The sequence below is a fragment of the Semicossyphus pulcher genome, unplaced genomic scaffold, assembly GCF_022749685.1.
Source record: "Semicossyphus pulcher isolate SPU_LCO1_2020_fin unplaced genomic scaffold, fSemPul1.0.p SCAF_8, whole genome shotgun sequence".
Lineage (NCBI taxonomy): Eukaryota > Metazoa > Chordata > Actinopteri > Labriformes > Labridae > Semicossyphus > Semicossyphus pulcher.
Window position 1 is genome coordinate 17647664 of NW_027211759.1, and position 17295 is coordinate 17664958.

Genomic DNA, 17295 nt, shown 5'->3' on the forward strand with positions numbered 1-17295 from the left:
GATTTCAAAGAGCTGATTGCTGAGCTCTTGCGTGGAAGTGCGGTGTCACAGATTTCAGTTTTAAAGTGCTACACACACATGTGAGATGTGCAGACGCAAACAAACAAATGCAAACCATCTGTTAAACCTCAGCTTTCTCCATGTAGCTGCATAGTTATGTGACGTTTGCATCACTTGCACTGACAGGAGTTTTTAGCTCTTTCCTTGTTGTGTTTCCAGGCTGTCACAGTGGTTAGCTAAGGGTTCTCTAGGAGTAAATATATAGCGATGGAGCCGGCTATTGAAACCCAATGTAATCCTGTTTACATTTCCCTCAAGAGGCCTGTCAGTGTTGCAGTAAGTTGCTTCATTTGAAGGGCGCGGAAGAAATAAAGGCTTCACACACAAACTACAGTCTGTGGTCAGCTTTTTCTTTGACAGCAGGCAGTTTAACAGAAGATGCTTTGACGTGTCGCGGTGGGAAAAGCTCACATGTAATAAAATACATGTTATTAGAAAACCTGTGCTTTCCTACTACAAGTCTGCGTGAAAGGCCGAGCGGTCGTAAGTTAAACCAGCCAGGGTTAATAGAGCTAATGAAACAGGCCGTAAGCAGAAAACATTGGGGTGCGTATATCATGTGCTGGCTGGGTCGGGCCCCTGTAGTAAGCCACAGGACAACAAGATGCCCTCTGAGCGCTGTAGTCATTAATCAGCCACTCATTATTGAGCCGCGCTGCGAGATTTACACACACATGGTATTAGACGTACACACACATGGGCCTTCCAGCCACGCACACACACCAAACAGTCCTCGGACCTCCCCAGGCCCGTGCACACATAAAGCATTAGTCAGCATCTGCTTGGGAGCGGGACAAAAGGGCGGGGGTGCATTTACAGTTTCCTTTGATGATCACCAAAAGCAGATCTCATTATGTCCCTCACACCACCTTGACCGGTGAGTGGATTTTCACAGACCTTGAGTGGGCTACTCATGAATCTATTTATGAGGATGTGAAGCCAGCAACCCCGACGAGCTTCGCCGTTTAAACATTTGCTGCTTCCGCTTCGGTTAATTAGCATGCCGCATATTTAGCATACCCAAATTAGCATTTAATATTTATCATTTTGGTGTCAGCTGTCAGGGCTGCAGGTGTTTTTTGATATCATGGCCTCGTTTTTTTTCGGGCGTGCACGTTTGGGTGGCCAGAACACAGAATAATGGGCCACCTGTTGGGGCGAGAGGTGGTAATGTGTGGCCTGTCAGTCATGTCGGGGCCGTTTGGCCGAAGAGAATGTCCCTGAAATGAAGTGAAAATGCCTCAGTAGTCAGTCATTCTGTGATAAGTGCGTGAAGAATTACTCAATGTATGACTGATTTCACAGAGCGGCTTCCGTTCACCCCATTACATGAGGACACTACCATACTCCGGCGCTCGTCTCCTCTCCTCCTCAAGGACGGACTCATATTTATCCTTTAAGTTTCAGGAAGGAAGGTGTTTCATGCCCGTTTCGTCCCGCATCAACGCATTCATAACCCTATTTCCACCTCTTCAAGAGAAATATCAGCATCAATCAAACACACACACATCTGGCGTCACACGCAGGCTTTTTGTGTTGGTGTGGGATGAAATCTTTTTGTTCCATACAAGACGAAGATTTATAACAATTCCCAGCCGTCACCACCTCCTCCTCCTCCTCTCATCCACATACTTTACGCTCCATCACCATCTGTGTCTCTTAAGAATGTAGACATTTGACTAAGCAACGTTCGCACGTCTCAATTTGTGTCCAGATTGTTGACCCCAGTGAGCATCTCACATTGTGCACATATGTGTGTGCGCCACGCTGCTATGTGTGTCAGTGCTGCGGCAGTGCCAGTCATCGCCGTGCTATGATGGAGGAGCAGAGAGGGCTGTATCTCTGCTGCCCCACGCAGGACGAAGCCTGCAACTGAAATCAGACTCATGTCCTGCAACACATGTGGAATGAATCTTACACAAGCGCTTCTGCGGTGTCCTTCCCCGTTCCCCTCAGGAGGGCGAGGACTCAAGCTGCTTCTTCACTTACACGCTGCATGCATGATCACTCAGACGCGCGCACACACACACACACACACACATGCCTCTACTCCCTGCTGAGAGGGTGGAGAATGAGTAGATCACACTGACATTTTCTCTCTGTGCAGTCCGAGCCAGGTGACTGCCGTATTGTCTCTGTGTGTGGAGAAAGAAGCTATAGAAAGATAAGGGAGGTAAAAAGAAAGAAAAAGGTGCATACAGTGGAATGAAGTAGCGAGTGGGACAGGGTTATATAAGGTGTTAGATCACTTCCACCTCTTGGACGGGTATGAAACTCACCTGAATCATCTGAGCAAACCATGCAGAACTGTGTTATAAAAACTTTATTGATAAAATGCCAAAAGTACAAGAGTTTGCGCATGAAATCTAGTCGAAAAACTGTGAGCCCCAAAGTGCACTGCAGTAAGAAACATCCAATCATCACGCTTATGAAATTCTGTTGCCCGTTGCTGCAGGTGGTGAGCTGACAGCAGAGGTTGAGCTGTGTAGACCTCTGTAAATACACTCAGCAGCAGAATCGAGTTTGGATCAACTCAGCAACTAGGATGGGGTTTTGTTCTGGTGTAAGTTAAAGAAGTGTTTTGAATGCACTACAATCCTTCAGGCTGGTCTCTTAAAGGCACAGGTACGGTAGGGTTCCGAGGCATTCAACAGGGGAATGCTCCCTTAAAAAAATGTCCAAGGCCCAAACATAAGCCTGGAGAACCATTTCACTACAAATAATGTTTCAACACATTTGTTACAGTGATTGATTTGTTATTGGTTTTCTTTCAACAGGTCCTGCGTCCATATGCCTGTTATTCCCTTCCTGTCCAGCATTAGTCCTCCTGTCAGCCCCTCATCCCTCTAATCAGCCACTCAGTATCCACATGAAATCTTTAAACAGACATCTGCATATCAAAGCAGAATCTGGGCAAAGGTTTCTGGTGTTGGACCTGTTCCGTTTACCGTCCGTAGTCCGAGTAGCATTTCAGCAGGATTTGGTTAACAGTCTGTTTAGAGAGTAAAGGAGGCAGACCACGTCAGGCATTAGGCAATCCTCCCGCCCGTTAGCTAACATTTGACATCAACTTAGCAACTACCTTGTCTCTACAAGCATATCTGCATATCAGTGTAGCTAACAATTCTGTCGTAGGCATTGTAACTCAATTCTTGCATCTCCGGTTAGTAGTTGGTTCATCTCTATATACAGATTCTACATAGAAATGTAGAATAAATGTAGAGCAAGCGTTTTTAGTACGCTTGTAGTCCGGCTAATATTGACCAGTCACGTATCAGCAGGATGCGGCATTTGCAGGAAAAACAGTCCGTGTGGTGAACAAAAACAGGGAGAACGTAATCCACCGTAACGACATCCCGGCTCCCATCAGCGTCATCTGACAATAATTTAGCTTCTACAAACAAAAATCTGTTCTAGATCAAAAATTCAACTTGAGATAAATTCCCTGACGCTGTGTCATGAAAGTCGTTCAGCATTCAGATTTCCCCGACGTCCTCAAATGCATCAGAAATAATCGATCCGACTTCCGTTCAACAAACGAGCATTTTAAAAGTAGTTTTCTTCTCCTCTTGAGGACGGACCTGACAACGCTTCATTTTTGCTTTTTTACTAATCTGCATCATGATGTTGAAATTTCAGCAAAGGTAAGACCCGTTAATTAAAGTAAATCACAAGAAGAGGGTTATTTTTCTGTAAGCAATGCAGCACACGGAAAAGGAAGTTGTTTATTGCTAACCACCGGCTACATGCCCGGGCATGTTCACCGCTGTCCCCAGAGGCTACATCGTCGTCAGACCATAGCCGGTGGGATCCGAGATTAGTAGTCAGTAATCAATGAGCAGCACACACAAGTCAGGAAGTCTGCATTTCCTTTCTGGCTAATCCGAACACACCTGGCTTAACTGAAGGCCCAGAAAAATTGCCCCAGAGTCTATAGGTGCCTGCCCACAACCTTAGTTCTTAGCCAGGTCATCTGCTGTTTTAGAACTGATTTTCCTCCATTATCTAGAAGACTTAACCTGTTCAGGGTTGCAGGGGCACTGGAGCCAATCCCACTGTCACTGGGTGAGAGGCGGGGTACACCCTGGACTGATCGCTGGTCAATCACAGCGCTGACACACAGAGACAGACAACAATCCATGCTCACACTCACACCTACTCGTTAGCCTAACAAGCATGTCTTTGGACTGTGGGAGGACGCTGGAGTATCCAGAGGGAACCCACGCATGCACGAGAAGAACATGCAAACTCCACACAGTAAGGCCTCCTACGTCCAAACCGGGATTTGAACCAGGAACCTTCCGGCTGTGAGCCGACCAACGATTTTCATACCAAATGGAAATGAAAGACAACACTGGCTGCCTGCATGAAACATAGACAGTTTGTAAACATGCATTTACAGTAGGGTAAAATAGGTCCATTGCAACATTGCATGCGGGACAGAAACCTCACAGACTTGAATGATACTGCATGACGTGCTTATACTGATGATTTGAAATATGCATTCCTAAGTAAGGACAAAACATCTACAAATATTTGATCTTACATAAACGCCACGCGGGGACTGGCTTCTGTGGAGAAATACTGCTGACAGATGTCTTCAAGAGGAAAATAGCTCATATAGAGTTTTCCATCTATTAATATGTGAGGGCATATTCTCGATAGATTTACAGCAAAACAAACAAACCCTGCTGATAGAATATCAATCTCCCTTTTCCTTCTCCAGTGACTGTCCTTTGGGTATTCCAGCCGAGTTTGCTGTTTTGTTTTGTTTGTTCACTCTGAGTTTTTTAGGCCAGCGTTTCATCATCCATCACTCTACAAGGCAGAATGGAAAATCATTCCATCCGCTGCGTGACAAAGAGCTTCATTCTTTTCCTTCTGAATGATGCAACTTTATCAATATTTGCCGAACAGTGGGACACAGAACGCTTATACAAGCCATGATTTATGATATTGCCCTAAATTGCTGCAAAGTGATTCACGCTCCCTCAGTGGATCCTGTTTTTACAGTCTTACTCAGCAGGTAGCTATAATGCAGATATTCAAGGTAGAGCTCAAACCTTGACTGCAGCTTTCTCTCGCTTTGACCCGCGTGGAGCTTGTTTCTAGTAATTACTGGAGTGATTCTGTGAGAGGTCCACATTCTGCACCAGTCAATAGCTTCTCTGCTAATTCACTCCCTTACAATCAACTCGTTTAGACTCCTCTCTCTCAAGGTAATTCATGGAACTTGGTGCTCAAAGCTTTTTCATTTACACGCATGATTCTTGTATCAGAGTAAAAAGCAACAGATTTTCACACCTAACTCTGAAGTTGGGAGTGCAAAGACGTGCTAGCTGCTGCTTGAGGTTGATTATAGGCACTTAGGTGGTTTGAGCTAAATGCTAATATAATCACGCTAAGTATGACAATGATAAAATGCTGATGTAAGCAAGAGAAATATAATATATAATAAGTGTTTCAAGTGTTTGCTTTTAGGGCCTTCTGGGCTACTGTAGAAACATGGTGAAGGGGAGCCGCTCTCTCTGTGGATGGTAGCGCTCATTCTAAGGCACAAAAACATGTATTTCAGGTCATTACATGCTCATAAAAACATACTTACGGGGATTATACTCCATTTCTGACACTGGTCCTTTTCACGTGCTGTGAGGAGCTTTTAACTGGTTTTCAAACAGAGTCAGTTTAATACTGAGGCCTCTGTATAACCTACAAAAACAAACCAGTTATTAAACTATGACAATTATGATCTGACATACCCCGAAAAAGAGACATTACCTCGTAGTATGCATGCTGGTTAAAAAAAAAAAGTATTGCTCTTACTGGTTAACAAATGCACACCCAGCCCTTTGCCGCGTGTCATCACCCATTCTCCAACCCCCCGTTTCCAACACGATCCTCTGTCCTCTCACTTAATAAGTAAATAAGCTAATAGCCAAAAATCTTTTTAAAAAACCAACAAATGAACACCCAAGCTAGATCAAGAGCTCTAAGACATCAAGCGGTGGCTTATGGCTTTAGTAAACAAGGTTTATATGTTGAGTTACTTTATTTGTACCTGTAGATAGATTTAAAGTGAGTCACCACAATAGACAGCACAACACTGACTTGTAAAACATGATGCATAAAGGGTCACTTATGTCAGCAGCAATGAAAGATACTCATAGCTGCATTTACAACACAACGTAAAACCTACAAAATATCAACATCCAACAATGTAAGAATTTCACTTAGTGTAGCGGACATGAGGCTTCTGACTTCACAACCTACATCCACCCATATATCAGCATGTAACCACATCATGACTCATTATAAAGACATTATTCTGCATAATCAGTTCTTTTGTCTTGGTACTTTAAGTATAATAACCTTTTACTTTCACTTATGTAAACTCAGTAATAATATGACTCCATTGTTCTGGTGTAGCCAGCGGTTAGCCATAAAGATATTCTCACCAAGACTTCCTTTTCCATGCGTTGCATTTGTTACGGCTGAATGTGTTCCCTGTCCTGTTTGTCCCTTCCCCCCTTCTGTTCTCACTCTGCAGGTGAACCTAATTGCAAATGAGGTGCACCTGGCCTTGGATCAGTAGCCTATTTAAGACACCAGCACTGACACCAAGAGAGGCTTCTGGAGTGGGGACTGCGGTGGTTCGGCCTCTCAGGCTGGGATTTTGTGTTGTTGTGTTCTAGTTGCTTTTGTTAGCCTTCAGTAAATCATTTGGTTGTTTAATTGTCATTTAATAAATCCCATGTAATTGAGTGTGTTAAGGTGTTCACATGGTTATATTTGGGTCAGTTTGGATAGTTGTTAGCCCCATAGGGCCGCCTTAGGGAGGGGCCTAACACATTGTTTATAGTCTGACAAGCAACATGAGAAGCAGATTGTTAGCTGCACTTGCATGCAGATGTCTGTTTAAAGAGGTTAATAAAACGTTAGACAACCAAGGCCTGCTGATTGCTGATTGGTTAACACTACTCGGACTACAAAAGCACTACAAAAGGATACAAGAAGACCAAAATCTAGCCATGCAGAATCTATAAATAGAGATTAATAACAATGTAGGGCTATATGAAACAGTCCATCTCACTAAAACACCAACAGATGCTCTCCTCATGTGCTATAAAAACTCTTAAATGCTGCATTAATCCTGCAGACAAAGACAACATCATGTAAACTAAATGCCACTTTTTATAACTCTGAAAGTTGCTTATGACCAAATCTGAAGCCTCCATTATGCTGCTCGTGCTGCTCGATACTGTCAAGTTCTATTTGAATACTGCAGAACCAGAGCAAAGTAGGATAAAAACACACATGCACGTGTAAACAAGCGCACAGTATTTCTCTTGACATTCAGGGGATGCTTTTTTTTAATGCTACAGAGGCTCATTAGTTTTTTATGGGTCTAACAATGAAAAGAAATAAAGCTTTATCAATGGCTCAGTGGGAATCTCTGTTTCCTTATCTTCCTCGACCACGGGGACATTCAATTGTGTATAAGGCTCAGTGGCATTCCCTGCTGCAGGAGCACAGCAGGACTGAAGTAGTTACACAAGCAAAAGTATGATACATGAAACAAGATACTGCAAGGGGTTACTCTCTTCTTTAGATAATTCACAGATGCATGTTTTATACATAAAAGGTGTATGAATTATGTAAAGTGCATACTGGGCATGTGCAGCAAAGTGAGCCAGGAGATTTAATCCACTTAGTGAAGCTTGTTGTTCAGGCTGGACACGAGAGTTATGGTCGCAGGATATGTTGACCAGGTATGTTTTAACATGCAGCCTGCTGCACCTGTTCCTGGACACTCTTGTATGTTCGCTGCAGCGGCGGAGTCTGCATGCTGCCTTGAAATCCGCAGGGAGCAAAACATGCACCACCAAATAAGCGTCTGTGCATTGCGTGCACACACTGCAGCCTCAGCAGATTCAAGCCTTCACAGACTATTGGCTTACACAACAGCATTACTCTCCTCTTTAATATCTTCAGTTAATGCGAGTCTCTGGCTAATTGAAAATGAACTAGTCTATGTCTCCCCGCAGTGCCTTTATTAAGCCGTTAAAGAGACACACACACCCTTCGGATGCAGGACAAACATCAGAAACCTCCTACTGTATGCAAAGAATAGTTTGCTCGGGTGAATAAATCAATACATTCTTTAGTGCAGAGGCACTACACCCGGGTGAAGCTGTGATACTTTTATTCCTTTTGCCCGAAAAAGGAACAGCTGATAAATCAGGAATATGTGGAGATAAAACCACACATAAAGCCAGCGCAGAGCACACGTCTCCAGTGGCAGTGATTTACAGCAGGCTGAGCTAAACTGCTTACCGTCAGGAGCTGTAATAGATGCCAGCGTCTGCTCTTAATTTCTATGGCTGGGGATAGATATTGCTGCTGTTATTTTCTCCCAAGGCGATTCCGCTGATGCCTCCCAAGGTACCCCACTGTGTTATATTTGAACCATATGGGCACAAAATGGTTCAATTAAAAACCCGCTGAAAGCTTCTGAAATTGATCACGAAGATGGGCAATTTTGGTTTCAATAAGCACTGTAGTGTACAAAGTGTCTACTGTTTCTCCTACTGTGGATGTCATGATGCGTCCCCCGAGCTGAGATAAGAGGCAGACATTAGTAAGAGATGAGCTGGAAAGAAATAGATTGGGTATTAATGATGGGAGTTGTAAGTGGTGTGTTGGGATGAAATGACAAGGGCTGTAAAATGTTTGACAGATGTTCTAAGGGACAAAAAAGGCTTTGAATCGAGGATATATTTACTATTAATATAGATATATATAAACCTGAAAACATCTGGAGTCAGGGTCTTGACTGTTGTGGATGACATTTGTTGGTTTACTCTGGGACAGTTTAGATAGTATTTCCAAAAACCCTGATCAAAAGCCCCATCTTACTTGGCTCATGTCCTGGAGGGGGGCGGTCTTCTCTGCACATGTATTGGAATTACCCAGTGGTAGTGTATTTTTTTAAAGAATGCCCGATGCCAGACATTCAACAACCTTCCAACTAATCCTCAATGTACATGCACGTGGATACACCGATCAACCATAACATTATGACCACTGACAGGTCGAGTGAATAACATTGTTTATCTCGTTACCATGGCACATATCAGTGGGTAGGACATGTTAGACAACAAGCGATCATTTTGTCCTCGAAGTTGATGTGTTGGAAGCTGCAAAAATGAGCAAGCGTAAGGATGTGAGCGGCTTTGACAAGGGCCAAATTGCAATGGCTAGATAACTGGGTCAGAGCATCTCCAAAACTACAGCTCTTGTGGGGTGTTCCCGGTCTGCTGTGCGCAGGACCTACCAAAAGTGGTCCAAGGAAGGAAAACCGGTGAACCAGCGACAGGGTCATGGGCAGCCAAAGCTCACTGACGCAGTTGGAGAGTGAAGGCTGGCCCGTGTGGTCCGATCTAACAGAAGAGGTACTGGTTATGATAGGAGGGTGTCAGAACACACCGAGCATCGCAGTTTGTTGTGTACGGGCCTGCGTAGTCAACAGTGGACACGGGTCAGGGTGCCCACGCTGACCCCTGTCCACCGCCGAAAGTGCCTACAATGGGCACGAGAGCATCAGAACTGGACCACAGTCCTGGTCTGATGAATCACGTTTTCTTTTACATCATGTGGATCGCCGGGTGCATGTGAAAGACATGTCACCAGGATGTACTATGGGAAGAAGGCGAGCGGGCGGAGGCAGTGTCATGCTTTGGGCAATGTTCTGCTGTGCATGTGGATGTTACTTTGATACGTCCCACCTACCTAAACATTGTTGCAGACCAAGTACACCCCTTCATGGAAACGATACTCCCTAATGGCAGTGGCCTCTTTCAGCAGGATAATGCGCCCTGCCACACTGCAACAATTGTTTTAGAAATGGTTTGAGGAACACGACAATGAGTTCAGGATGTTGACTTGGCCTTCAAATTCTCCAGATCTCAATCCAATCGAGCATCTGTGGGATGTGCTGGACAAACAAGGCCAATCCATGGAGGCCCCACCTCGCAACGTACAGGACTTAAAGGATCTGCTGCTAATGTCTTGGTGCCAGATACCCCAGCACACCTTCAGAGGTCTAGTGGAGTCCATGCCTTGATGGGTCAGGGCTTTTTTGGCGGCAAAAGGGGTCCTACAGAATATTTGGATGTGTATGCATACACAAGTAAATGTATAGGAACCCTTTTTGTCTCATCTTTCCTGCCTCTTAATTTTCTCTTTTCAACATTTTGACCTCTGAAGGTAAATTCACAAATAGAGTTATTAAAACAGATGCTCGTGCACTACACTTTATAGACATGCTGCAACAGGTTCGCCTTTTATAAGTGTTCCCTCCTGCCCCCTGCTGTTTATGGAGCTAATTGCAGCTTCATTGTTGTCATTCACTCTCACCTGGCTCCCTTCCTCCCTGCTCTCGTTATCTGCAGACATTTGCTTGTCACAAGAAATCCCACTCTCATCCATCTACAGCAGAGGGTAATACATGTAAATTAAAAAAAAGGTCACGGCCTCCATTAATCAATTCCTTTTTTTTCTTTTAAAGAAAGCAGATCAGGTCTCAACCCAAACATCCCCAACTGCTCTGACATCAAGTATCAATGCAATACCTCAGTGCACCAGCAGGTTAGGGTGTGAGAAAGACTTAGTTTCAGGGATGATGCAACAGAGTTTTTTTCCTATCATATGCAGCTCTCTTCAGTCACCAGTAGATGGCATCAGCAGGTTAAGATTAACAGTTGTGGGCACAAAACTCACAAGCAATATAAGGTGTAGTAATAGCTGTTAGATTAGACAGAGCAATGGGCTCTTTTAAGCTGAACAGGTCAACATTAGGCTAACGATGATATTTAACTGTTTGACATTTGGAACAAAAATGGATACGAGTTTTATTTTGACTTTGTTGATGTTTGATGAGTTTTATTGTTTAAGAATGGGTTGTATTTTATAAAATGACAGGTGCCCTATAAAGCAAGAAGCAGAAGGAGTAGAGTTAGCGTAGCATACGGGCCTGACACAGGCGATAACATAACACAAAATGAAATAGACAAATAGATTTCAGTGGAAGCAGCACATGTGAATGGTTTTGCAAAGTTTCCCCCAGTGACAGGCTCTTTCTTTCCTGCTCTGAATGAACGTTTGAATGAACAAGCTATATGCCTGTGTGTGTTTTTCTACACTGAATGAATGGCTACAGAGGCTCCCTCACAGTGACAGCCTGGGTCCACTGTGGCCAATGGCCGGGCCTGTTTGATGACCGTTAACTAGGTTTAGGGTCCTGCCTCCCCCCCTCCCTCCCCCCTTCCACACCCTGCCGCTGGCTGGGCTGGATGATGACCGCTCTTTGGCTATTTTTATCCCCGTGGTGCTGTTTCTGTTTCTCCGCCAGCCAGCAGAGAGGAGAGCAGAGGTGCGGGCGTCTCTCATCACACCCACCTCTCTCTCTCTTTCTCTCTCTCTCTCCCTCTCGCTCTCTCCCTCTCTCTCTCTCTCTTTCCAAAAATAGCCGTGAGTCGTGATCAGCTCGTCCTTGAGAGAGAGAGAGAGAGAAAGAGAGAGAGAGGACTGTATTATTGCTTAGAATCAGAGGAGGGGTTATGGATTGATACAAATAGTCACCCCCGCCAAGCCAACCCCAGCGCAGGCTGAATTAATGTGTTGCTATTTTTGGGAGCCCCGTGTTTCCAGGGGAGACCTAATGACGCAATGACGTCAATGCGGGTCAATCGCAGACTGGAGGAATTGAGTGGCTTCCATTTGGGGCTTTTGCAGTATTTCCTACAGAAAGGATGGAAACGAGTACAAAATGGAAGTGTATTTCCTCCAAAAATGCATCGAAACTAGAGGTGAATGAAAATGCAGAAGTGAAAATGATCACAGTGGCACCACGTCGCCCCAACCCTTCGAGCATCAGCGATAGTAAAGGGAGGTGTGTATATAAGGATGCTTTTTTTCTCTCCTCATCCACAGCGCATCTGTGGGATATTACCTGCCAGTGACTAAACCTTGTGGAATAACATTTTCGAGATTATTTTGGTGTGTTGATTTGATTTGATGTACAAAGCTCCGGCTGTTTGTTCCTCCTGTGATCTCTGTGTGTACGTATTGTGTTGTTTTTCCTGCGTAACGCTGTGTGCTGTCTCTCTCTCTCTCTCTGCCATTAGCTACATGTGATTATTCTCTGTTTTTATTTGCATTATCTCTTTCTTTTTTTCCCCCCAAAGGGCTTTACACAATCCTGACCTATTCCAAGCGCTCGCATCGAGACGCACAGAGGTAACGAGCACCTTCTCCCTCCTCATCTCACATCTCATTAAATATACAACCATTGGCCATTTAATCTTGAATTTTACATGCTGTTGTTCACGTGCCAGGTTTTGCTTTTAAATGTACTGCAGGGTGTGTGTGGTTGTAAGAGGGCTATGAGGTATTGTAGCTGAAGATTGTGCGCGTCATGGTTGCTCGCAGCTCGGCGACCTGCCGACGCGCACAGCCAAACGCTGGTGATGCGTGGAGATATCGTCTCTCCCAAAAACTTTGAATTCGCCTGTGGATCATCTCTTACCAGTTGAAGTTCAAACTGTTCAAGATGTCTTTTTATGTGTGTGTTTATTCAACTGATTTGGAGCACATCCATCATAAGAGGAGGGTTATTTTCCAGTGGGTCGTATAAGTAGGCTGCTGGCCAGGTGACGTGGTAATTGACAGTGCAACCCCTTGCTACAAGAAAAACCCCAAGAGACTATATATGTTGCATGCAGAAAGACGATTCCTGCTTAAACACACACACGTACACACATTGTAGGACACATTGAGACAGGCAGACGCACAAACACACACTTGCACACATGCACAGTGTCGTGAGAGGAGGTGGGGTGGGGGGGGGGATTTTAGGGCGTTTACCGGCTGGTGTGAGGCTTTCAGCACCATGGACAGCTCACATGAAGCTCATCCGGTGTGGTCTATATTCTCCTCTGTCCGCACTGGCTGCTGCATCATTGTTTGGTAACGAAACAGGCCACATACCTCTCCACGTCATGGCTGAAAGAGAATATATTACAGAATTATACCTCAGAATCAATTACAGGGACCATCAATGACACGTTTTCCTGCCAGATTCAAGTTTCTGCATTTGTGTGAAATTTTGTCCACAATTTGGTCAATAGGTCCACTAGGGAAAAACAATGTCAGAGCTGCTTTGTGTGATATTCAGATGGATAACTACACTCGATGACCATTTGTGTTCATGCACCATATGAACTTTACACTGGCTCTAGAGGAAGAGTGGAGCCACATATAGCCAAGATTCCCTCTCTCTGGCTTTGTGCAAAACTTTGAATTTGATGCTTCACATAAAATTTACTCTATTCTCCGTCCTTTGACTTTTTCTCCCCTTCCTAATTCACAAATGTTACCTTTCGTCTTCTATTAGCAACTTAAGAAAATCTGAAGAAATCTGGGAAATGTCAGCGTTTGTCAGAGGTGCTCAAGTTTTGTTCATAGAATCTCTCAACATCAGTGCTTCTTTTACTTATATTGTTCATATTGACGTGACACCCTATTTGCAGTTGGATGTCTGAGGTGTAAGGAGGTAAATCACAAATAGGAATGCAGAAAGCTGATTTCACTTTGTTACTATATGTCGTAATGTAGGGAATTTGTCTTACAGTTAGGCTTTATGATAAATCAGTGCATGTGTATGCCCAGTCCAATCTTTTGATTGAGTAAGTGATCACGGATACATTGTTCAGGGACTGATTTTACACATTTACGTTGGTCTAAGATCAAACACACATCAACTCAGAATCCTCAAATAACTCAAAACTAAAAGCCTTCAAAAACCAACAATTTGCTTTCATTTTGAGCATATTACAATGCATTTTACATTTTAGCAATAAGCGACACGTCAAACTTTAAGTGTGCGAGCTTTTAAATGCGTCAGACTGTAAGAGCTGGTGCCATCCTGTTCATCGCCATATAAAAGTAGAAGGTTAATAGTTTTAGTGAGCTTACAAAAACCTCTGCATGCTTTCATTTGACCTTTCTTAACCTCTTCTTTGTGCCCCTATATGTATAGCAAAGACAGAATTTAGGCCTATGGAAAAATGTAATTCAGTCATTGCTTTCCCCCCATTTGAACAATAATGTCAGTATTAGTAAAACTTCTGCTCCCCCTCAAAACGACACCACTATTTATGTTAAAAGCTTGACGTTAAGGTGTCAAATCCATCCTCTATAATACTCCTAATTCTACGTTCAGTCTCATGGATCTGTAACTGTGTGTTTCAGATGCTGGTCCAACATTGTGCGATCATGGCCGTGGTTTCAGCCCAGCTCTCTTGTTCTTTTCAGGTCTTTTTGCGGTCTGGGCTTGCTGTCACATGACTATCCAGGAAGCCCTTACCCCAAAAAGCATCTGCAGGGGACCTTTTACGTCACGGAAATTCACTACTGAGCTCATTTCACACCAAACAAGTGCAAGTGTGTACAAATAGTGACTTTCCTTCTCAACACACTTTAACCAGACGCACGAGTGTGTATGTGTTGTGTAAGCAGACCTATGTTTTAAAAATGCAAAACAACCTGTATATAAAATTGGCCTTAGAAAGTGATACCTGACATTAAGTTGTCATTCTGTTCATTATCACCACGATAAGCGTAATGCTGCTGTTCCTTCCAACTGCTTTAAACTCTTTGAAGATGCAAATCAATCAATCAAATAATATGTTAGTCTGACCTCAAACCAGCAGGTCTCTGTGCTCTATGTGCCGACATTGAAGCCTGTTACTCGTATTGTAAATGTGCCTAAAGCACCACTTCATTTCTCCAGAAGGTGGCAGCATTGCTCCTTTTTTTTTTTGACTGTGTGGACATTTGATTTAAATCCAAACACATCAAATCTCTGAATAGAAGTACCGGTAGTTACAGTTGTGTTTAGCCCTTGGGTATCTACTTACATAAGTTAGTTATTCACTGTGCTTATAATGATTACAGTGCTAAGATGTAACACAGCTGTAGCACTGGTTCCCTTTAATACATTTGTTCTGCTGTATATTTACATGATTAAAGAAATCTGGAGATCTGTCCTTGATTTGAAAGACAAGCCGTTGCCTCTGCTAGTAATTTAGTAACCTAGACAATCATTGTGATAATAACAGGAAGAGAATTATGAGCTCCGAGCATGTCTCGACTCAATAAAACACCTCTGCAGGAAATTGGTCATTTCCTATTTATTACTCATTTTCTGCAGCAAACATTTCTGCTGCCAACAGTGCTGAGGTATCGCGCAAAACAGGGAAGGAGCCCAACTAAAAAACAGGTGTTAACCTTTTGTTTTGTTTCTGCACAGCAGTGATGAAGTTTTGCTTCCAGTAAAACGCACAAACACATGATTAGACTGTGCTTCATCGGTTGACCAAAAGACAGCTGTCTGGTTTGTTTGAGCCACTTACAGTCTCTCTCCAGCAACAAAGGCAGAACCACTTTCCAGTTTTCTCATGTTGATTAAATCATGCCTCTCAATCTTAATAATGGTGATGGTGTTTTATTTTTTTTTAAATGTCTCAGATGTCAGATTAGTACCCCTGCACTCAAAAATATGTTTTGATGTTTTAGCCTCAGAGTGCAGAATGATGGACGTGTATAGATGCTGAAAGGCAAGAGGGAAAGTTTCTTATGGCATGTACAGTACTTGAATTGTGACAATTAACAAAATTAATCTGAAAGCAAGTCGTGGTCAAATGTGCAGCTTTAACAACTGTGCACAAACATGGACTTTACAGTGAAGTATAAGACAACTTTGCGACTGATCTTTATGGAAAAGTAATATCAGACACGCATTATGTTTCAAGCAGAGCATTTTTATATGCCTGTAAACATGTAAGCAGGGGATAATTAAAGGGAATGGAGACTCCTTAAGGAGACTCTTCAGTATCAAAAGCATCAAAAGAGAGAAAAACGTCTGTTGGCCACTTGCTCAGTCTCCTAATATGAATGGGCTGCTCTCTTAAACCTGTTGTGTTGTAACTACCGCAATGGCAGGAACCTGTGGAACACACAACACTCTGTAGAGGGGAGAGGTGCTCTGGGGATGAATATACATGTGTACAACTGGCAGACATAAAATCCCTTGTATCAAGTGAGGCTATCCCACGTCCCTGTTACCCTGGAACTGAAACAAAATTAAGGTTGGTTCTTTTGTGTGAGTTTCACAAGGCCAAAGACAATTGTTGTTGCCTTTGAGACATACAATTTACTGTGAGCTTTAATACCAACCATTTGCTGCCAACTTGACCGAAACCTATATTCACTTACCAGTAAGAACTGGAACAGTATTTGGGTGGAGTAAACCTTAAAAAACATAATTGGACAGAAAGTAGTATTTTGGTGGGATACAGCCTCATTGCTTTTTTGTGGTCATCCAATCACTAGGTGGCACTGTTGCAAAAAACAATGGGTCCCAGAAATCTAGTCATGAGACTGCAGCCTCCTCTACTGCAGGAGGAAAGACGAGAGATCTCGGCCTGCCTTTTCTAAAATGTCAAATGTGTTGTTTTTTTTGCTGAGTGTTTTATTTTGGAAATTGTAATGTTTCTGAAAGGTTGTTTTTTTTAATGGCATTGTGTTGTGTGACATAATTTTAGTAAAACGTCATCACTCTTTGTCAAATATGCTTTATCAAAGGTTGTTGTGTTGTTAAAAATGTTGTATTTTGACCATCAGGGCCACCGTACATTGCAGGATGGTGTACAAAAACGTGTACCTATTTAAGTTATACTCAAACAGATATAAGGGGAAAAAAATATTTAGCTTTGCCGCAACTCTGCTCTACTGATGTGACTTAACATGCTGGATCTCTCCCAGTTCATAGTGAGGATTTGACTCGTTTCTGTAAGAAGATATTCTTCTTATTTATCAAACTGCCATAAAGAAAAGACTGAGATGAGTCTGATGAAAGTTCAGGCAACAAGTGAGAGTCAAGGAAGCACTCTGGAGACTATGGTCCTTCATTGTGAATACAAGTGTGATGTTGATTCCTCTTTTGATATGAGTAAAAGACACACGGACATTTTGCCTTAGAATGTAGATGACGTTCTAAATAAATCTGGCCGTAAGTTGAAGGCAAAGTTGTTGCTTCCTTCATCTATTTCATGCTGTCATTGGAAGTTTCCAGGAAAACATGACATCAGCCAGTGAAATTTTCTCTGTAAACTA